The sequence below is a fragment of the Lagenorhynchus albirostris genome, chromosome 4, assembly GCF_949774975.1.
Source record: "Lagenorhynchus albirostris chromosome 4, mLagAlb1.1, whole genome shotgun sequence".
Taxonomy (NCBI): domain Eukaryota; kingdom Metazoa; phylum Chordata; class Mammalia; order Artiodactyla; family Delphinidae; genus Lagenorhynchus; species Lagenorhynchus albirostris.
In genome coordinates this window covers 131,811,983-131,835,952 of record NC_083098.1, presented here as the reverse complement: position 1 = coordinate 131,835,952, position 23,970 = coordinate 131,811,983, and the positions used below count along the sequence as shown (strand labels likewise).

The window sequence follows — 23,970 nt, the reverse complement described above, 5'->3', positions numbered from 1 at the left end:
TGGCATGCAGGGTCAGTAGTTGTGGCTCACAGGCTCTAGAGAGCAGGCTCAATTGTTGTGGTGCATGGGCTTAGTTGCTCCACAACATGTGGGATCTTCCCAGACCAGGGATTGAACCCATGTCCCCTGCTTTGGCAGGCAGATTCTTAACCACTGTGCCACCAGGGAAGTCCCTGAAGTGGTCATTTTAATTGGTAAGTTATTTATGCTATTCCTTGAGGATTGGGATTGGTGTGCTCTTGTAAAGAAGAGCTGAGTATGCTTCCATTAGGTTCTTGTGAGTTGCTACTAGTCTGCAACAACTACTGTTTTCACTGAAGCTAAGATGGCAACAGCAAAAGAGCAATAACACTTTATGAATCACAAGGTAACACTGCCAAGTAAACCATAAAAAATGCTTTCTCATCATTTTGGAGTTTTATTTAAAGACAGTTTTACCCTCATTTAGATTTTTGTCATGTCATTCTTCTATATGTATGAGAAGGAAACTATAAGCAAAATAAATTGAACAAGGCCATCTTAGATCTTTTTCACATTGAAAATCCAGCTCAAAGTGGTATAGCATTTATTGAAAAAGTGCTCCATTTTGTCTGTGATTTTTTTCTAACCTACTAACACTGCATGTTTGCTATATAGTCGATGATAATTAAGTCACAATTGCTGCCAGGCCTTTAGCAGATATAATATACATCCTAACTGCTAAATATTAAAATAGGACCAAAAACATGTTGAATCTTAGAATAATTAAATATGGTGAATTTACAACTTGAGGGTTTTTTTCTGCACCTCCTCAGTAATGTGATTTTGAGTGCTGCCTTGGGGCTTCAACTTCTTAGGGATGGTTTCCCCCTTCTCCACACCTCAGTCTAATCATTGCCAAGGCAATATTATTTTCAATATTTTGGAGAAGGCAGGGTGACTAGGTATACCTGCGTAGATAACTAGTTATCTTAGGACTAGTTAACTTAAGACTTATGATTTAGGAGCTCCAACTTTAATAAGAGAAGTTTCTTATTAAACTCCACACCTTCAGAGAAGCCTGGGCTTTTTCTCTTAGCTCTCACACTCTACCACACCTTAAAAGTCAAAGCTCATATTTGTGAAGTTTGGTAAATGTCCTTAAGGCAAAAACTACTTCAATGTTGAGCTTACCTCTATGGCTTCTTATCTAGACTAGATATGATAATTCCTAACTCTAATATCATGTCAGCTTTTTGATCTTTTAAGAAAATATTTTAAAATTTAGTAATTTTAGTAGTTTTTAGTGGTAAATAATAGCCTGGCATATTACCAGAATAGGAAGTCTATCTTCCTTATTTCTTCAAATAGTTTCCTTTTTTCATTTGTTTTTTCTCCTTTGAGAAATCTTATCATTTGGTACGTATCCATAAGTCAGGTCTCTTTAGCTTTTCTTGATGTTTTCTGGGAAAATTCCTCAATCTGATGTACCAACTCACTAATTTGGTCTTCAGGTATATCCAATCTACCACTGTTTAATCTTTTGTTCTCTTTACATCAACTCAAAATTTTTCGTACTGACCAAATATTTATACTTCACTCATTTTTAAATGAAATTTAATTCTTGTTTTATATTGATAATAAATGTCTATCCATTAATTGTCTATCTGTGCTGAGGAGGGATCAAAGGTCAGATCTCAGTGTGTGAGTTTAAGATAGGGGTTGGCAAATTTTTTCTGTGAAAGAGAAGATAGTAAATATTTTAGGTTTTGAAAATCAGACAGTCTCTGTCATACCATTTCAACTTCCCCTTATAATGTGACAGCAGCTATAGATATTATGGAAATTATTGGGTATGGCTGTGTTCCAATAAAAATTTATTTACAAAAACAGGAACCAGGCCCAATTTGGCCTGCAGGCTGTCATTTGCTGACCACTGTTTTAGAGCATAAGAGATAAGCCTTGTGCTGAAAACTCCACCAGATGACCATTGCTGGTCATTCCCATTTGTAATCTTTTTTTACATATATATGTACACGTATATAGAGTCAGTATTTTGAATATGATTCAAAATTTCTGTCTGTTTTACAAACACTGCATTTCTTTTCTTTTTACCATCTGACCTTTTGTAATCTTAAATTTTAAACTTTGAGGTATAGTATGATTGGGAAGTGACAATCTCCCTAAATTGTAATCCATGGTCTTAGGGATTTTTAGAGTAAGATGGGATATTCAATACCTAAGGGCAGCTCTTCAGAATGCACTTATTTCATGTGAACACTGTTGTCTTGGCTACTGCTGCCAGTGTCTGCAGTGAAGCAGACAATAATAGCCTCAAGGCAACATACGGTAGAGGCAAAAACTATTTTTTTATAAACATTTATCTTTTCTAGTCTCTATAAAAATTTTCTGGCCCTTATTACTTGGTGCTTAGCTTTCTCCTTCCATTTTCCATATCTCCTTTATATAATTTATATATATATATATATATAAAATTATACAATATATATGTTTACCCATCTTCTTCTGGCCAGTGTTCAATTTCCAAAGATTGTGGAACCACCAGTGTATGTAAATAAATCTGAAACTACATCATGGAAACTAAAATCATATTTTTTAACATCACACTTATGGGAGAAACAAAATGAAGGGTTAGCTTTAAAATCCTTCATAATATACTACATGTGAATATGTGAGCAAACCCACTGGAATGGAAATTGCTTACACTAAATGTGAGAGTAGGTTTCTGAATACTGTGGCATTTGCCACAAACTAGTAATTACCTACCATAATTTGGAGAAACTGCTCAGTCCAACAACTGTGACAAGCTACTCTTTTGTTGAAATATGCATATCATGGGTTGGTTATATTTTAATCTTGATTAGGTATAGGTATACAATTTATCTCAAACAAAAATATATTAATATGGGTAATAATTAATGGCTGCATTAAAATACTCTGATGTTGAATTTCATGCTAGAATATAAAGAGAATTAAGAAAATAGATACCTCTAATATATATATATATATATATATACACACACATATATATGTTTGTCATGGAGAAGAGATAAGTAAAATGATATGATATTCACTCTAGGTTTACTAGACTTGTAACATGTGAAAACATTTGGAAATACAGAACAATTTGAACTGTAACTTCCATCAACAATAGGTGTATGGAGAATTATGAGAGTCCTGCCAGAAGAGTTGATTCTAAGAAAACAATTTTGTTTTGCATTTTTGGATTTTATTTAATTTATATTTTTATACAGCAGGTTCTTATTAGTTATCCACTTTATACATATTAGTGTATATATGTCAATCTCAATCTCCCAGTTCATCACACCACCACTACCCCACTGCCACTTTCCCCCCGTGGTGTCCATACATTTGTTCTCTACATCTGTGTCTCTATTTCTACCTTGCAAACTGGTTCATCTGTACCATTTTTCTAGGTTCCACATATATGAGTTAATATATGATATTTGTTTTTCTCTTTCTGACTTATTTGACTCTGTTTGACAGTCTCCAGATCCATCCACGTCTCTACAAATGACCCAATTTCATTCCTTTTTATGGCTGAGTAATATTCCATTGTATATATGTACCACCACTTCTTTATCCATTCGTCTGTCAATGGGCATTTAGGTTGCTTCCATGACCTGGCTATTGTAAATAGTGCTATAATAAACATTGGGGTGCATGTGTCTTTTTGAAATATGGTTTTCTCTGGGTATATGCTCAGTAGTGGGATTGTTGCATCATATGGTAATTCTATTTTTACTTTTTTAAGGAACCTCCATACTGTTCTCCATAGTGGCTGTATCAATTTACATTCCCACCAACAGTGCAAGAGGGTTCCCTTTTCTCCACACCCTTTCCAGCATTTGTTGTTTGTAGATTTTCTGATGATGCCCATTCTAACTGGTGTGAAGTGATACCTCATTGTAGTTTTGATTTGCATTTCTCTAATAATTAGTGATGTTGAACAGCTTTTCATGTGCTTCTTGGCCATCTGTATGTCTTCTTTGTAGAAATGTCTATTTATGTCTTCTGCCCATTTTGGGATTGGGTTGTTTGTTATTTTAATATTGAGCTGCATGAGTTGTTTATATATTTTGGAGGTTAATCTTTTGTGTGTTGATTCACTTGCAAACATTTTCTCCAATTCTGAGGGTTGTCTTTTCATCTTGGTTGTAGTTTCCTTTGCTTTGCAAAAGCTTTTAAGTTTCATTAGGTCCCATTTGTTTATTTTTGTTTTTATTTCCATTACCCTAGGAGGTGGATCAAAAAAGATCTTGCTGTGATTTATGTCAGAGAGTGTTCTTCCTATGTTTTCCTCCAAGAGATTTATAGGGTGCAGGCTTACATTTAGGTCTCTAATCCATTTTGAGTTTATTTTTGTGTATGGTGTTAAGGAGTGTTCTAATTTCATTCTTTTACAAGTAGCTGTCCAGTTTTCCCAGCACCACTTACTGAAGAGGCTGTCTTTTCTCCATTGTATGTCCTTGCCTACTTTGTCATAGATTAGTTGACCATAGGTGCATCGGTTTATCTCTGGGCTTTCTATCCTGTTCCACTGATCTATATTTCTGTTTTTGTGCCACTACCATATTGTCTTGATTATTGTAGCTTTGTAGTATAGTCTGAAGTCAGGGAGTCTGATTCCTCCAGCTCCATTTTTTTCCCTTAAGACTGCTTTGGCTATTCGGGGTCTTTTGTGTCTCCATACAAATTTTAAGATTTTTTGTTCTAGTTCTGTAAAAAATGCCATTGGTAATTTGATAGGGATTGCATTGAATCTGTAGATTGCTTTGGGTAGTATAGTCATTTTCACAATGTTGATTCTTCTCATCCAAGAACATGGTATATCTCTCCATCTATTTGTATCATCTTTAATTTCTTTCATCAGTGTCTTATAGTTTTCTGCATACAGGTCTTTTGTCTCCTTAGGTAGGTTTATTCCTAGGTATTTTATTCTTTTTGTTGCAGTGGTAAATGGGAATGTTTCCTTAATTTCTCTTTCAGATTTTTCACCATTAGTGTATAGGAATGCAAGAGATTTCCGTGCATTAATTTTGTATCCTGCAACTTTACCAAATTCATTGATTAGCTCTAGTAGTTTTCTAGAATCTAGCAGATTCTAGTAGAATCTTTAGGATTCTCTATGTATAGTATCATGTCATCTGCAAACAGTGACAGTTTTACTTCTTCTTTTCCAATTTGGATTCCTTTTATTTCTTTTTCTCTGATTGCCGTGGCTAGGACTTCCAAAACTATGTTGAATAATAGTGGCGAGAGTGGACATCCTTGTCTTGTTCCTGATTTTAGAGGAAAGGCTTTCAGTTTTTCACCATTGAGAATGATATTTGCTGTGGGTTTGTCATATGTGGCCTTTATTTTGTTGAGGTAGTTTCCCTCTATGCTGACTTTCTGGAGAGTTTTTATCATAAATCGGTGTTGAATTTTTTCAAAAGCTTTTTCTGCATCTATTGACATGATCATATGGTTTTTATTGTTCAATTTGTTAATATGGTGTATCACATTGATTGATTTGCATATATTGAAGAATCCTTGCATCCCTGGGATAAATCCCACTTTATCATGGTGTATGATCCTTTTAATGTGTTGTTGGATTCTGTTTTCTAGTATTTTGTTGAGGATTTTTGCATCTATATTCATCAGTGATATTGGTCTGTAATTTTCTTTTTTTGTAGTATCTTTGTCTGATTTTGGTATCAGGGTGATGGTGGCCTCATAGAATGAGTTTGAGAGTGCTCTTTCCTCTGCAATTTTTGGGAAGAGTTTGAGAAGGATGGGTGTTAGCTCTTCTCTAAATGTTTGATAGAATTCACCCGTGATGCTATCTGGTCCTGGACTTTGTTTGTTGGAAGATTTTTAATCACAGTTTCAATTTCATTACTTGTGATTGGTCTGTTCATATTTTCTATTTCTGCCTGGTTCAGTCTTGGAAAGTTATACCTTTCTAAGAATTTGTCCATTTCTTTCAGGTTGTCCATTTTATTGGCATACATAGAGTTGCTTGTAGTAGTCTCTTAGGATGCTTTGTAATTCTGCTGTGTCCGTTGTAACTTCCCCTTTTTCATTTCTAATTTTACTGATTTGAGTTCTCTCCCTCTTTTTCCTGATGAGTCTGTCTAATGGTTTATCAATTTTGTTTATCTTCTCAGAGAACTAGCTTTTAGTTTTATTGATCTTTGCTATTGTTTTCTTTGGTTCTATTTCATTTATTTCTGCTTTGATCTTTATGATTTCTTTCCTTCTACCAACTTTGGGTGTTGTTTGTTCTTCTTTTTCTAGTTCCTTTAGATGTAAGGTTAGATTGTTTATTTGAGATTTTTCTTGTTTCTTGAGGTAGGCTTGTATTACTATAAACTTCCCTCTTAGAACTGCTTTTGCTTTTGGATTTTGGATCATCATGATTTCATTGTAATTTGTCTCTAGGTATTTTTTGAGTTCCTCTTTGATTTCTTCAGTGATCTCTTGGTTATTTAGTAATGTATTCTTTAGTCTCCATGTGTTTCTGTTTTTTACATTTTTTCCCTGTAATTTATTTCTAATCTCATAGTATTGTGGTCAGAAAAGATGCTTAATATGATTTCAATTTTATTAAATTTACTGAGGCTTGATTGTGACCCAAGATGTGATCTATCCTGGAGACTGTTCCATGCGCACTTGAGAAGAAAGTGTAATCTTTTGTTTTTGCATGGAATGTCCTATGAATATCATAGGACATTCATATAGGACATGTCCTATGAATATCAATTAAATCTATCTGGTCTATTGTGTCATTTAAAACTTGTGTTTCCTTATTAATTTTCTGTTTGGTTGATCTGTCCATTGGTGCAAGTGAGGTGTTAAAGTCCCCCACTATTATTGTGTTACTGTCGATTTCCCCTTTTATAGCTGTTAGCAGTTGCCTTATGTATTGAGGTGCTCCTATGTTGGGTGCACATATATTTACAATTGTTATATCTTCTTCTTGGATTGATCCCTTGATCATTATGTAGTATCCTTCCTTGTCTTTGTAACATTCTTTGTTTTAAAGGCTATTTTGTCTGATACGAGAATTGCTACTCCAGCTTTCTTTTGATTTCCATTTGCATGGGATATCTTTTTCCATCCCCTCACTTTCAGTCTGTATGTGTCCCTAGGTCTGAAGTGGGTCTCTTGTAGACAGCATATATATGGGTCTTGTTTTTGTATCCATTCAGTGAGCCTGTGTCTTTTGGTTGAAGCATTTAATCCATTCATGTTTAAGGTAATTATAGATATGTATTTTCCTATTACCATTTTCTTAATTGTTATATGTTTGTTTTTGTAGGTCCTTTTCTTCTCTTATGTTTCCCACTTAGAGAAGTTCCTTTAACATTTGTTGTAGAGCTATTGTGGTGGTGCTGAATTCTCTTAGCTTTTGCTTGTCTGTAAAGCTTTTGATTTCTCTGTCGAATCTGAATGAGATCCTTGCCAGGTAGAGTAATCTTGGTTGTAGGTTCTTCTCTTTCATCACTTTAAGTATATCATGCCACTCCCTCTGGCTTGTACAGTTTCTGATGAGAAATCAGTTGTTAACCTTATGGGAGCTCCCTTGTATATTATTTGTCGTATTTCCCTTGTTGCTTTCAATAATTTTTCATTGTCTTTAATTTTTGTTAATTTGATTACTATGTGTCTCAGCATGTTTCTCCTTGGGTTTATCCTGCCTGGGACTCCATGCTTCCTGGCCTTGGGTGGCTATTTCCTTTCCCATGTTAGGGAAGTTTTCAACTATAATCTCTTCAAATATTTTCTCGGGTCCTTCCTCTCTCTCTTCTCCTTCTGGGACCCCTATAATGTGAATGTTGTTGCGTTTAATGTTGTCCCAGAGGTCTCTTAAGCTGTCTTCTTTTCTTTTCATTCTTTTTTCTTTATTCTGTTCTATGGCAGGGAATTACACCATTCTGTCTTCCAGGTCATTTATCCATTCTTCTGCCTCAGTTATTCTGCTATTGATTCCTTCTAGTGTATTTTTCATTTCAGTTATTGTATTGTTCATCTCTTTGTTTGTTCTTTAATTTTTCTAGGTCTTTCTTAAACATTTCTTGCATCTTCTCGATCTTTGCTTCCATTCTTTTTCCAAGGTCTTGAATCATCTTCACTATCATTATTGTGAATTCTTTTTCTGGAAGGTTGCCTATCTCCACTTCATTTAGTTGTTTTTCTGGGGTTTTATCTTGTTCCTTCATCTGGTACATAGCCCTCTGCCTTTTCATCTTGTCTATCTGTGAATATGGTTTTTGTTCCACAGGTTGCAGGATTATAGTTCTTGTTGCTTCTGCTGTCTGCCCTCTGGTGGATGAGGCTATTTAAGAGGCTTCTGAAAGTTTCCTAATGGGAGGGACTGGTGGTGGGTAGAGCTGGGTGTTGCTCTGGTGGGCAGAGCTCAGTAAAACTTTAATCTGCTTGGCTGCTGATGGGTGTGGCTGGATTCCCTCCATCTTGGTTGTTTGGCCTGTGGCAACCCAACTCTGGAGCCTACCCGTGCTCTTTGGTGGGGTTAATGGCAGACTCTGAGAGAACCATATTTTGTAAAAAACTTCCCAGAACTTCTGCTGCCAATGTCCTTGTCCTCATAGTGAGCCACAGCCACCCCCTGCCTCTGCAGGAGACCCTCCAGCACTAGCAGGTAGGTCTGGTTCAGTCTCCTATGGGGTCACTGCTCCTTCCTCTGGGTCCTGATGCACACACTACTTTGTGTGTGCCCTCAAAGGGTGGAGTCTCTGTTTCCCCCAGTCCTGTTGAAGTCTTGCAATCAAATCCCACTAGCCTTCAAAGTCTGATTCTCTAGGAATTTCTCCTCCCATTGCCAGACTCCCATGTTGGGAAGCCTGACGTGGGGCTCAGAACCTTCACTCCAGTGGGTGGACTTCTGTGGTGTAAGTGTTCTCCAGTTTGTGAGTCATCCTCCCAGCAGTTATGGGATTTGATTTTATTGTGATTGTGCCCCTCCTACCATCTCATTATGGTTTCTCCTTTGTCTTTGGATGTGAGGTATCTTTTTTGGTGAGTTCCAGTGTCTTCCTGTCGATGATTTTTCAGCAGTTAGTTGTGATTCTGTTGCTCTTGAAAAAGGGAGTCGAAAACAAATAATCTTGGCCCACAGCTAACATTTTATCTTTTTTCTATTTTAACTTTATTTGAGATGATGAAATATAGACTACTATAAGATACCTTTATTTTGTGTTATTGCCTAATGAGCATTTCCTTGCCATTGTAATAATTTTTTGTAAATATTGTTTTATTAGATGGATACTATTTGTAATATGAATAGGCCAAAAATTATTAATTTTTCCTTCAATGTTGACCTTCAGGATTTTTCCAGCTTATTTTGCTATTAAATGCATGCTTTGATAATTATCTGTCACTCCTCCAAACAAAATTTATTGAAAAGTAACTGTGTCAGGTACTTTAAAAGCTACAGAGAGAAGACAATAATGAATAAAACAGACACAGCTTCTGCCATGTTTAGTCAAATTGCAGACATTTTTAAAATAATTTAAACTTTTAAGGACCTTTATTACTTATTGCCAAGTCACCTTCCATAAATAATGTATCAATTTATAATTGAAACCAAAGTATATCAGAGTTCTCCTCCCAGCAAAACAAAGAAACAAATACATTTGAATATAACATGTCTTAAATCCTGGTCTATTTACAGGGGATTAAAAACGTGTCTTCTTTCAACATGGATTTCTATTATATTTTTCATATATGATCTATTTGTTTTCCTTTTTTTAGAAGAAATTATTCATGTTTGTTGTCGATTTAATCAATTGGGGTCTCAGATCTATTTTTTTGGTTGTTGCTGATATTGTTAATCAATTTGTTCTCCTTTATAAACACCTACCTTTGTTTTAAATTTTTAATTCTTTCCTTTATCCAGAGACTATTCATAAAACTTTAATTCTAGTTTCCTCTTTCTGCTCTTCCTTCTACTTCTTTGTCCTAATTATGTTGTATCAATTGGCATAATGCCACTGGAGCAGAGCAGATAAATAATTTTCTTTTCTCTGAATCTAGCATCATGTCTGAAATTCAGGAAGTATTCAACAGAAGTCTGCTCAATTTCATCCCAGATAGGATACCTAAAATTTTTAAAATATATATAATTTTAAAAAGCAGTAATAAGTGTTTTGAACTCTACAGTCTAAAACATTGTTTTCTAAAATGTGGTAAAGGGTGGTACTCACAGATGATTCCAGGGGGCTCAGAAGAGGGTATTGAAAAGAGTAAAAAACAGGAGACATTAAAAAAAAAATCAAAACACTATGGTGAGTGTTGTGGCTTGACATTCACCTTCCATTCAAACCTTCCAGCCTACCTCTAGTGTACATTTCTAGAGGCTTTTCTTCAGACACCTTCTCATCCACGGTTCTTCATGCAATGGTCCTCTATTTAAATGCAAGCACTTGGAATTTGTTAGGCAAACATGGGCAGAGACCATCTTCATTTTACTTTAGCCCTTTCTCTGCCAGCTAGCACAATCGTGGATGCAGTTCCACAGTGGTGTGCAAGTGTCCAGTCTATGTGTGTAGAGAACCAACAATTGTATCATTTGCTGTTGCCACAAATTCCTAACCCTTGAATTGCAGCTACTATGGTGTGTTGGTGAAGTTAATTATTCCAATGGTGACCTCCTGTTTTTCTACCTTGCTGATTGTGGCAGAAGTCACAGTGCCCACAGTGGGGCTTTTCTGTTTCTATCACCATGCCCCCAACAATTCTGAAAGCACCTACTTCCCTAAATGTTCTTCTTGAAACAGCTGGACTGCCTAACAGTTCCTGCAACTGGATGTTGGCTGATACAATCACAAGTGATAAAAATTATTCCACTTTCGTTTCTCTTTCAAGTAAAGGAGAAATTCTATGGTTAGAATCAGAATGTTTACCTCCTCTTTAACATCACATATCTTCCTTTTGGATAGAGAGTGTTCTAAGTGAATAGACACATATGACAAGCATAATTGATGGAGATTTGATTAACATGGTACTGTTTGAACACAATATAGAGTCTCCTTAATTAAAGAAGATTAAAATCTAAAATGAGTCAGAAGTAGTGTGCACAATATAATTGGAATAAAGAAAAATCTCAGGACTTGGCATATACTAGAAGACAAAGGAAAAATAACAGAGGATCGAAGTAGTACTTAAGCATTTTGATATTTTATGGTACTCAAAGCCCTTATTAAAAGAAAGGGTGCATTATCTGTACTATTTAGCTGGAATATTCCAGATGTCTCTAGTCTTTATAAACATATCACAACATCTTAATCTTTGTTTATTTGAATTGCTCCTTGGTCATGTCTCTTTTTCATTCCATTCTTAATCACTGAGTCTGTGATTAAAAATGGCAAACATGTGTTTTGAGAGAAACTAAGCTGTGATTTCGGTTGTGGGTAGTAATTTCAGAGTGGCAGACATATTAACCCCTTCCTCTCCACCCTACTCATGAACTTACAACAAGACTCAAGGAAATAGTAAACACAAAAGAAACAAGCAAAGCATAGAAAAATGAACTACTTTTCAGTTCAAATACTTTGTATGGTTATACCAAGGAGAGGTTTCTGAAAGAACAAACAAAAGTGACAGTTTAATATTTACAAAACAATGTTCAGCTAAAATAACAGACAATCACAGATAGGATATTATTGTGGTTAAGACTTAATTTTTGCTCTTCAAGGAAGATCAGTTTTAGAATCTGACAATCACTGGATCCAATCCTACTGACTCTGCTTCTTCCTCTCTACAGGGTCAACTGTAAGTCATTTCAGCATTCCACAATTGACTTCTCCATTTGTAAAATGAGAGAAATCAGCTCACGTGGTAACTGTAAGTTGATTATCATCTATCCGAGCAAGAGACATACCTCAATTTAATTAGAAAAAGTTCTAGATAAAAGTTAAATACTGTTAATCATACCTATACTGAGGGAAAGTTGAAAATATAATTTTAATTTTCATGGAAGAGAAACAGTTTTATTCATTTCAAAACAGCATTGCATAGTTATATGTATAGAATTTCAAGAATTATCATAAATTTCTAAAAACCTTGGAACAAAAAATAAAAATAATATAAAATAAATATATTGAAATATTTATGGGTAAAGTCAAATATTATAATATGGTTGTGTGAAAGACAATACTAATAGTGTGTTTATTTTTAAATGAATTTGAATAAGTTCAATGGAGTAGATTCAGATGGAACAATTTGTTCAAAAATTTAGTTCAAAGGAAACAATAACCCATATAAAGTTGAAACAGAGCCTACATAAGTAGTCATAGCAACACACAGACAAATATTTCAGAAAATCTAAAAGTTTTGTTGGCTCCAACTTTTTGAAAATACATTTAAAGAAATTCCACTGTCATGTTAATACTTGCGGTAAAACCACATACGTCCTGAATTACTATACTGCAACCAAAATACTACTCTATAGTCCTATCACTAGTTATTTTGGGGAATCTATATATTGAATTTGAACCATATTTTGTAAAAAATGTTTTGTTGCTTTTGAGTCAGGAGATTGGTAGTAAGAAGTTTACATCAATCATGTTAAGGCAGTAGTCCAAACTCTTTCTGATCCCCAGTGAGTCTGTGACATGTTTTTTTCTTTTTTAAAGAATTTTCTTTTAAAAAAATACTATGATTTGAAATAAGCATCTTTGCTTTGATAACTTGTGTTTCATCTTTGCCTGTTGGAAGGTGCATTATGATTACTGCCTCATTGAAGACTACTGCTTGCAAATGGTAAATTTGTCTCTGTTTTTCAGCCCTTTTTGATGATTGCGTTTATCATATAATTTCATAACTCAAGACATTAAATTGATGCTATTAAGAAGATTGAATAAGATGATCTAAATGCCATACCAGTTCATTGCCAATTATTTATTTCTTTAATAATTTTGGCAAAGTTTGAGATAATTTTGCTTGTTTGCAACGTTCTGTATTATTAATAGTTCGGTTTTGTTCTCAGTGAATCCTAATCCTTACAGTCCACCAGATATCTCTTAGAATTAAGTGCTTTCTTTTCTATCTGTCCTGGAGGTACATTGTGATTTTCAGATTGATTGATTGATTTAATGAATGATGATAGAGAGCGGTATCTTCCATGCTGGAAAATATTGAAAATAGAATCAATGAGATAATGTCTGTAAAGTACTAAATGCAAGGAAGAGTTCAATAAATATTAGCTATTTTTCCTATTCATATGGCAAAATTCAACAGGAGTGCTCATTTGGAGCAAATGAAGAAAATCAATCACAGGAGTTATGTTCAGTCTTTAAAAAGAACATGGTAAAACTCAGTGTATTAGTTATCTATTGCTGCTTAACAATGATACTATAAACTTAGTGGCTTAAAACAGCACACATGTATTTCCTCAGAGTTTTTCTGGGTCAGGAGTCTGGGCACAGTTTAGCTGAGTCCTCCGCTTCAGGGTCTTTCAAAATTGCAATCGAGGTGTTGGCCAAGTTGCTCGACTGGGGAGGAATCAGCTTCCTAACTCACAGTGTTATTGGCAGAATTCAGTTCCTTTCAGTTTTCCAGACTGAGGACCTCAGTTTCCTGCTTGCTCTGAGCTGGAGCCTACCCTCGGCTCCTTGCCACATGCTGTTCTCCACATGGCAGCTCACAACATGGCAGCTTGCATCTTCAAGTCCCGCAAAAGAAAGAGTCTCTTAGCAAGATGAGTTACAATCTTTTGTAATATATACACATAATCTAGTACATCATGTCACCTTCGGCATATTCTGTTGGTTAGAAGCAATTCATAAGTCCCACATACACTGGAGGGGAGGGTATCAGACAAGGCATGAACACCAGCAGCATGATGATGGGGGCCACCTTAGAGTCTGCTGACCACACTCCATGAGAACAAAAATTATAAAGTAGTGGCTATATTTCATGGTTTAAATTCATTAAAATCCTTCTTGCTGCCCTTATATTATGAGAAATATTTTTTTTCTAATTAAAACATTTGAGGAAAAAGAACTCTATTGTAATTTTTAAGTAATATAGCACTGGAAGGAGATAATATGTTAGGTTTGCATAGCACTTTAGAGTTCACAGTGTATTGATATTTATAACTATTATTATTTCAGACTAGAAAATGGGTGGTAGAACTGATATTGATTTCAAGATTACAACACAGAGTTTAGGCTCCAAGTGAAGCCTTAATTACAGCATCCTGCTGTGTATCTGTTGATGAATTCAATATGCACCTCTCCTGATTTGGGCCATTCTTCTTAATAACTTTCTTAGTTAAAAATAATTCATATAGGATGGAATGGTGGGTAGGGGAGTGGGCAGCGGCAGGCTTGCACTGTGGCCAGATACGCTGTTGGGCCTGGAGAGTCAAGTGCAGAGAGCACTGTATTGAAGTCATCGAGATGAAGGATGCCACAGGTCAACTAGAAAATGTATGCCAAGCATGAATTAAATTGGTGACACAGATCATTTCATTTCTTTGTTTGAAATACACGTTATGAACCATTTTCTGGAGCATGTCTACAAGCACTGTGTGCAAAAGATCTGGTGGTCAGGAGAATATTTTCACAGGGGACCTACAAACCAGAACACCATGTACAGCTCAAAAATACAGCTGCCTTCTAATTTCAAATTGCTTTCCTCATAACTAAGACTGTATCTCCTGCCCCAGCAATAAACAAATGGCACCCATGTTTCTTACAGACCCTTCTCTCTGGAATATTCTCTTCTTGAAGTATTCTCTTCTTGGTTGTAAAGCAGAAGTTACTTGGTGTCTATGAGTAGCCATCTTATAGCTCTTCATTACTGTGGTTCAGAGTAGCATTCATATGGCAATGACTTTATCAAGATGACACATTTAAGTCTATAGTGATTATCACTGATAATTCTCCAGAGGGTGACTGTCCATGGGGGTTTGATATTTCTATCTTTCACCCACTAGCTGATCCCAACTTAGGTCAACTAGATATTCAGAGAGCATTTGCAAAATGCAGGTGGAACCATAAACATAGTTGTTAAGTATTTATGTGTCCATGGAGAGCTGAAACAGCAAGCCTCCTAAAACCAAAGGCTGCAGTACTGTATAAAAAGATAGTTAGCTTTATGAAAGAAAAATGCTCAACAGTATTAGAGTGTACACTGTGTGTTTGTTTGATAAACATAAATTAAAAGACCCTATGTAATTAGTTTTTCTCCATGAAATCCGTCTGTATGTGATGAACTCATAGAGAAGATGCTATCTCATAAAAAGAAACTTGATGAACACCACAATAAAAGTCTTCAGGTTACAGAATTCCAGTGTTTAAACTCCAATGTGCAAAGAACTTGTAAACTGTCATTCCTGTGCCTGCAAGAAGAGGAAGAAGAAACAGAAAATCAGTGACTTTTCTTGGACTCATCAGAGACCTGAGATTATAAGGAAACTTGTTACCCTGAAATCTGTAGAGACAAGCAAATTCAGAGAGTCACAGATGAGATCGGCTTACCTGGAGCAGAAGCTGTTGGAGCCATAAACTGGTAGGGATACTTAAACAATCATTTTGATGAATTGCTGGAGGCTGAGTGTGGACTAGAATGAGAGGGAAAAGCCCATAAGGGCTGTGACGACCCCCATACCTTCACAGGTTTTAGCTCCAGGGGCACCCTCCCTGGGTTTTCCTACTGCACATACAAATTCTCTAACCTTGTGATTCTGGCTGGAGGAGGGGATATGAGTAATCATTGTGTAATATGTCCAGAGGATTCTCCATAACAAAGACCTACTTTTCAAGGGGAAAAATTTTACCCAGAGCCTTATCCCAGGCAGCAGAAGGGAATGCTGCCTGACCCAGATCACTCTCACCTTCCTGCCTAGCCTAGAGGGTGGAGGGAAGCTAAACAGTTACTGTGGAAATACCAGTCAGTGTTTTAGCCCAGAGTTTCAGGCACATTAAAAGACTGAGATTGAATCATAAGATGACAGTATTGGTCTTCTGCACCACACATTGGATTCCAGGAAAATGACAGTGTAATACAGCTGACAGAGCTGCAAGATGCAGACCTACCCTGAGGAGGGAGTACTGAGGGAAGCCCACAATGAGGAAGAGGGACAAAAATCAGGACCCCAGAGGAATATGAAGCCACTGGCACCAACAGCTACGGCAAACATTAATTAGGCCCAACTCGTATTCAGATTAGCATAAATCCTCACACTAAAAGCCTATTTCCCTCAATACTTATTCACCAATACAACATCACTGGCATTCAACAAAAAACTACAAAGCATACCGAAAGGCAGGAAAAATAATATCTGAAGAGACAAAGCAAGCATCAGTACCAGACTTGGACATGACACAAATTTTGGAATTATTAAAAAAAAGAATTTAAAATAACTGTGAATTATATAAGTGCTTCAATTGAAAAAAAAGACAATATCCAAGAATAGATAGCTAACGTAAGCAGGCAGGTGGAAACTCTAAGAATGTATGAAAAGGAAATGCTAAGTATTAAAAACACTGCAACAGAAATGGAGAATGCCTTTAAACATCTCATCCGTATAGACACAGCTGAGGCAGGATTCAGTGAGTTTGAAGGTAGACCAATAGAAACTTCCCAAAATGGAATGCAAAGGGTAAAGAGAATTTTTTTAAAAAAAGAATAGAAACTCCATGAACTTGGGACATTTTGAAAAGTAACATATATGTATTAGGATTGCCAGAACAAGAAGAAAGAGAATATGGAGCAGAAGAAATATTAAGTAATAAGGGACAAAATGTTTCCAAAATTAATAGCAAACACCAAACTACAGATCCAGGGAGCTCAGAGAATAACACAGGATAAATGCAAAACAAACAAACTCATAAAAACTACACCTGGACATATCATATTCACACTACAGAAGACCAAAGACAAAGACAAAAATCTGTGAAGAAGTCAAAGGGAAGGAAGGGAAACACCTTACCTACAGAGGAAAAAAAATAAGAATTACAGTGGGCTTCACATCAGAAATGATGCAAACAAGAAGAGCAGAGTGAGATATTTAAAGTATTGAAAGAAAAAAAAGCACCTAGAATTCTACGCCCAGTGAAATTACCCTTCAGAAGAATGTCCTTCAAAAGGCTATTAAGACTGTTTATCTCGCTCTTGTGCATAGACACACACACACACACACACACACACATACACACACACAAACTTAGAGAATTCATCCCCAGCAGACTCATCCTGAAGGAAATATTAAAAGAAGTGAATTGGAGAGAAAGGAAATGATGTAAGTCAGAAAACTCAGATCTACATAAATAAGGAAGAAGGTTAGAGAAGGAACAAATGAATAAAAATAAAATATTTTAATTTTCTTATTTTAATAGATATAAAATATAACTGTTAAGAATAATAACAATGTATTGGGTGATTATAGCATATGGATAAGTGAAATGAGTGACAGAAATGTTATAAGGAAAGGACAGAGGGATGGGGAATACACTCTAAGAAACCTGTGTTACAGATGAAGTGTTACTTGACAGTGACTTGGATTAATTTAAAATGTTTATTTCAAGCTCTAAAGGAACCATTAAACAACTTTATAGTAGTATAATTGATATGCTAAGAGAGGAGACAATATTCAAATTATATAAAATGCTCAATGAAAGCCATAGAAAGCAGAAAAAAGGGGGGGGGAAATGGAAACAAAGAATAAGTACAAGAAATATTAAAAAGTTACATATATGGGAGATATTAGTCCAACTATATCAATTATCATTTAAATGATAATGGTCTAAATGCACCACTTAAGAGAAAGATTGACAGAATAAAACCATATGTTGTCTATAGGAAACCCATTGTAAATATAAAGACTCAGAAAAGTTAAAATTAAAGGATGGAGAAAGTATAACATTTTTAACACTAATTAAAAGAAAACTAGAGTAGCTATATTAATTTCAGAGACAATAGACCTCAGGACAAGGAAGATTATCAGGGATAATGAGGGGCATTACATAATAATAGGGGGATTGATTCTCCAAGAAGATATAACAATCCTAAACATGTGTGTACTTACCAACAAAGCATCCAAATACGTGAAGAAGCAAATGATAGACCTGAAAGGAACAATAGACAGACAACTATTGTAGCTAGAGACTTCAACTCTCCTCTTTTAGTAATCGATAGACAAAGGAAGCATAAAACCATTAAGGATATAATTCACCTGAACAACACTATCAATCAGCTTGATCTAATTTTCTCCAATGACTTCTTCTCAAGGTCAAATGGCATTTGCTAAAGTAGACCATATAAGTGGTCATAAAACACACCTTATTGAATTTTTTTTTTTTCCCGGTACGCGGGCCTCTTACTCTTGTGGCCTCTCCCGTTGCGCAGCACAGGCTCCGGACGCGCAGACTCAGCGGCCATGGCTCATGGGCCCAGCCACTCCGCGGCATGTGGGATCTTCCCCAACCAGGACACGAACTCGTGTCCCCTGTATCGGCAGGCAGACTCTCAACCACTGGGCCACCAGGGAAGCCCCACCTTAATGAATTTAAAAGAATGGGAGTCATGCAAAATATGTTCTCATACCATAATGGAATTAAACTTGAAATAAAAAAAAGAAAGATAGCTGGAAAATCCTAAAATATTTGAAAATTAAACAACACACTTTGAAATAACTTGGGTCAAAGCAGTGTTTCAAGAAAAATTTAAAATATTTTGAAATCAATGAAAATGAAAATATAACATCAAAATCTGTGGGCTGCAATAAAACCAGTGTTTAGAGGAAAACTTATATAGCATTATACAACAAATAATGTAACATTAAATGCATGTACTAGAAGATATAAAATCAATAATCTAAGTTTCCATCTTAAGAAACCTTATGAAAAGGGGTTAATATTCAGAATATACAAAGAATCCCATAAACTCGACATCAAAAAAAGAAAAAAACCCAAATAACACAATTTAAAAATGGGCAGAGCACCTGGATAGACATTTTTCTAAAGACGTATAGAGGGCCAAAAGACACATTAAAAGATGCTCAACATCACTATTCATCAGGGAAATACAAATCAAAACCACAATGAGATACCACCTCATACCTGTCAGAATGGCTACCATCAAAAAGACAAGAAATAAGTGTTGGCAAGTATGTGGAGAAAAGGGAACCCTGTGCACTGTTGTGGAGGTATGTAAATTGGTACAGCTACTATGGAAAACAGAATAGAGGTTCCTCAAAAGATTAAAAATAAGGCTTCCCTGGTGGCGCAGTGGTTGAGAGTCTGCCTGCCGATGCAGGGGACATGGGTTTGTGCCCCGGTCCAGGAAGATCCCACATGCTGCGGAGCAGCTGGGCCCGTGAGCCATGGCCGCTGAGCCTGCACGTCTGGAGCCTGTGCTCCGCAATGGGAGAGGCCACAACAGTGAGAGGCCTGCGTACTGCAAAAAAAAAAAAAGATTAAAAATAGAGCTACCATGTGATCCAATAATTGCACTTATTGATATTTACCAGAAGAAAAAAAAAACACTAATTCAATATGCACTCCAAAGCTCACTGCAGCATTATTTACAAAAGCCATAATATGGAAGCAAAGTGTCCATCTATAGACAAATTAATAAAGAAAATGTGGTATATATATATATATATATATATATATATATACACAATGAAATATTACTCAGCCATATAAAATAAAATCTTCCCATTTGTGACAACATATAGATAGATGTAGAGGGTATTATGCTAAGTGAAGCAAATCAAACAGAAAAGGACAAATACTGCATGATTTCACTTTTATATGGAATCTAAAAAAGAAAACAAAGGAATAAACAAAACAATGAAAACAGACCCATAGATACAGAGAACAAAAGGGTGATTGCCAGAAGGGAGGGGTTGGGGGGTAAAATGGTAATGGTGATTAAGAGGTACCAACCTCCAACTAGATAATAAATGTCACAGGGATGTAATTTAAGCTAATATTAAACTGTTCATTTTTGAACTTTATCTCCTGTCTTACAGAGATTTCAGTTCTCTTACAGAGATTTCAATTCTTCTCTTATCCTCCTTAAAGGTGAATGAGTATTGGAATTATTGTGCTCAATTTTAGCTTGCAGAATATATTTTTCTTAATTTTAACGGAAATTTTAAAACATACTCAAAAATACAGATAATATTACCTATCACCCAGCTTCAAAAAAAATCATTCTCTATGACATAAATCACAGCAAGGTCCTTTTTGACCCACCTCCTAGAGAAATGGAAATAAAAACAAGAGTAAACAAATGGGACCTAATGAAACTTAAAAGCTTTTGCGCAGCAAAGGAAACCATAAAGAAGACCAAAAGACAACCCTCAGAATGGGAGAAAATATTTGCAAATGAAGCAACTGACAAAGGATTGATCTCCAAAATTTATAAGCAGCTCATGCAGCTTAATAACAAAAAAACAAACAACCCAATCCAAAAATGGGCAGAAGACCTAAATAGACATTTCTCCAAAGAAGATATACAGAGTGCCAACAAACACATGAAAGAATGCTCAACATCACTAATCATGAGAGAAATGCAAATCAAAACTACAATGAGATATCATCTCACACCAGTCAGAATGGCCATCATCAAAAAATCTAGAAACAATAAATGCTGGAGAGGGTGTGGAGAAAAGGGAACCCTCTTACACTGTTGGTGGGAATGTAAATTGATACAGCCACTGTGGAGAACAGTATGGAGGTTCCTTAAAAAGCTACAAATAGAACTACCATATGACCCAGCAATCCCACTACTGGGCATATACCCTGAGAAAACCATAATTCAAAAAGAGTCATGTACCAAAATGTTCATTGCAGCTCTATTTACAATAGCCCGGAGATGGAAACAACCTAAGTGTCCATCATCGGATGAATGGATAAAGAAGATGTGGCACATATATACAATGGAATATTACTCAGCCATAAAAAGAGACGAAATTGATCTATTTGTAATGAGGTGGATAGACCTAGAGTCTGTCATACAGAGTGAAGTCAGAAAGAGAGAGACAAATACCGTATGCTAACACATATATATGGAATTAAAAAAAAAATGTCATGAAAAACCTAGGGGTGAAACAGGAATAAAGACACAGACTTACTAGAGAATGGACTTGAGGTTATGGGGAGGGGGAAGGGTAAACGGTGACAAAGCGATAAAGAGGCATGGACATATATACACTACCAAACGTAAGGTAAATAGCTAGTGGGAAGCAGCCGCATAGCACAGGGAGATCAGCTCGGTGCTTTGTGACCGCCTGGAGGGGTGGGATAGGGAGGGTGGGAGGGAGGGAGACGCAAGCGGGAAGAGATATGGGAATATATGTATGTATATAACTGATTCATTTTGTTGTGAAGCTGAAGCTAACATACCATTGTAAAGCAATTATACTCCAATAAAGATGTTAAAAAAAAAATCATTGACATTGTGCTAATCTTATTTCATCTATCTCTTCAAAAATATTTTTTAAAGTTTTATCAGGTACAGATGTCAGATAATATGTCATTTCATTGATAAGAATTTAATACATATCTCTAGTTCTTAAGGGCTATTCATTTTTACATATCCAGTTGCCATTACCAGACTTAAAATAAATTTAAAATGTTTCTTTAATATCTTCAGATACCCAAAACCCAATGGTCCAATACTATTTCTGTACTTATTTTATGCTAAACATGATACTGATCATTTATTTAGATCATGTCACTTAATCCTTACATAAGATTCATAGAGTATTGATACTCTATTTTTTTTAATTAAAGTATAGTTGACTTACAATGTTGTGTTAGTTTCTGGTGTACAGAAAAGTGATTCAGTTGTACACACACACACACACACACACACACACACACACACATATATATATTCTTTTTCATTATAAATTATTACAAGATATTGAATATTGTTCCCTGCGCTATACAGTAGGACCTTGTTATTTATCTATTTTATATATAGTAGTTTGTATTTGCTTATCCCAAACTCCTAAGTTATCCCTCCCCCCCTCCCCCATTGGTAACCATAAGCTACGTCTGTGATTCTGTTTCTGTTTTGTAAATAAGTTCATTTGCATCACATTTTAGATTCCACATATAAGTGATATCATATGATATTTGTCTGTCTTATTTCACTTAGTATGATAATCTCTAGGTTCATCCATGTTGCTGCAAATAGTATTATTTCATTTTTTATGGCTGAGTAGTATTCCATTGTGTATATGTACCACATCTTCTTTATCCATTCATCTGTCTGTGGACATTTAGGTTGCTTCCATGTCTTGGCTATTGAAAATAGTGCTTTTATAAACATTGGGGTGCATACATCTTTTCAAATTAGAGTTTTCTCCAGATACATGCCCAGAGGTGGGATTGCTGGATCATATGGTAACTCTATTTTTAGTTTTTTAAGGAACCTCCATACTGTTTTCCATAATGGCTGTACCAATTTAAATTGCCACCAACACTGTAGGAGGGTTCCATTTTCTCCACACCCTCTCTAACATTTGTTATTTGTAGACTTTTTAATGATGGCTATTCTGACTGGTGTGAGGTGATACCTTATTGTAGTTTTGAATTTGCACTTCTCTGATAATTAGCAATGTTGAGCATCTTTTCACGTGCCTATTGACTATCTGAATGTCTTCTTTGGAGAAATGGCTATTTAGGCCTTCTGCCCATTTTTTAATTGGGTTGTTTGTTTTTTTTTGTTGTTGAGTTGTATGAGCTGTTTGTATATTTCAGAAATTAAGCCCTTGTTTGTCGCATCATTTGCAAACATTTTCTCCTAGTCCAGAGGTTGTCTTTTCATTTTGCTTATGGTTTCCTTGGCTGTGCAAAAGCTTGTAAGTTTGATTAAGTCTCATTTATTTACTTTTACTTTTTGTTCTATTGCCTTGGGATCTGACCTAAGAAAACATTGGTATAATTTATGTCAGAGAATGTTTTGCCTATGTTCTCTTCTAGGAGTTTTATGGTGTCCTGTTTTATATCTAAGTCTTTAAGCCATTTTGAGTTTATTTTTGTGTATGGTGTAAGGGAATGTTCTAAATTCATTTATTTATTTGTGGCTGTCCAGCTTTCCCAGCACTACTTGATGAAGAGACTGTCTTTTCTGCACTGTGTATTCTTATCCCGTTTGTTGAAGATTAATTGACCATAGTTGTGTGGGCTTATATCTGGGCTCTCTATTCTGATCCATAGATCCACGTGTCTGTTTTTGTGTCAATACCACACTGTTTTGATTACTGTGGCTTGGTAGTATTGTCTGAAGTCTGGGAGGCTTATGTCTCCAGCTTTGTTCTTTTTTCTCAAGATTGCTTTGGCAACTGATGTCTCTAGTGCCAAATCAACTTCAATCCTGAGATAGCAAATACTAACAGCAACAGAGTTGTACCTTAACTTTACAAGTGTATATTTTAGGCTTAAAAAAGTGGAGAAAGATCAAATCAGAACAGTAAGTCTTAGATTTGGTGATTTTTCATTGTGACTTATGAAAAATGTATTCACATTTTTTCAGATATTTTTTCTGGAGTCCACAGTTCTTGTCAATGATTTTTTTGGAGAAAAGGTCAACAAAAAACTCTAAACCCTTATGTAAGACGTTTTGGACTTTCCTCAACCCATAATTTTTTTAAAGTTTTATTGATTATTTATTTATTTATTTTTGGCTGCATCACGTCTTAGTTGCGGCACGCAGGATCTTTGTTGAGGCATGCGGGATCTTTCGTTGTGGTGTGTGGGCTTCTCTCTAGTTGTGCATGTGGGGTTTCTCTTCTCTAGTTGTGGCACGCAGGTTCCAGAGTGCGTGGGCTCTGTAGTTTGTGGCACGCGGGCTCTCTAGTTGAGGTGCGCGAGCTCATTAGTTGAGGCTTAGTTGCCCCGCGGCACAGGGGATCCTAGTTCCCTGACCAGGGATTGAACCTGTGTTCCCTGCATTGTAAGGTGGATTCTTTACCCCTGGACCACAAGGGAAGTCCCT

At 35.9% G+C, this 23,970-nt stretch overlaps 1 pseudogene; it reads left to right on the top strand.

The window, feature by feature from the left end:
* Nucleotides 1–14,519: 14,519 nt before the first annotated feature.
* Nucleotides 14,520–15,388, top strand: LOC132519140 (AKT-interacting protein-like; annotated as a pseudogene).
* The last annotated feature ends 8,582 nt before the right edge of the window (nucleotides 15,389–23,970 follow it).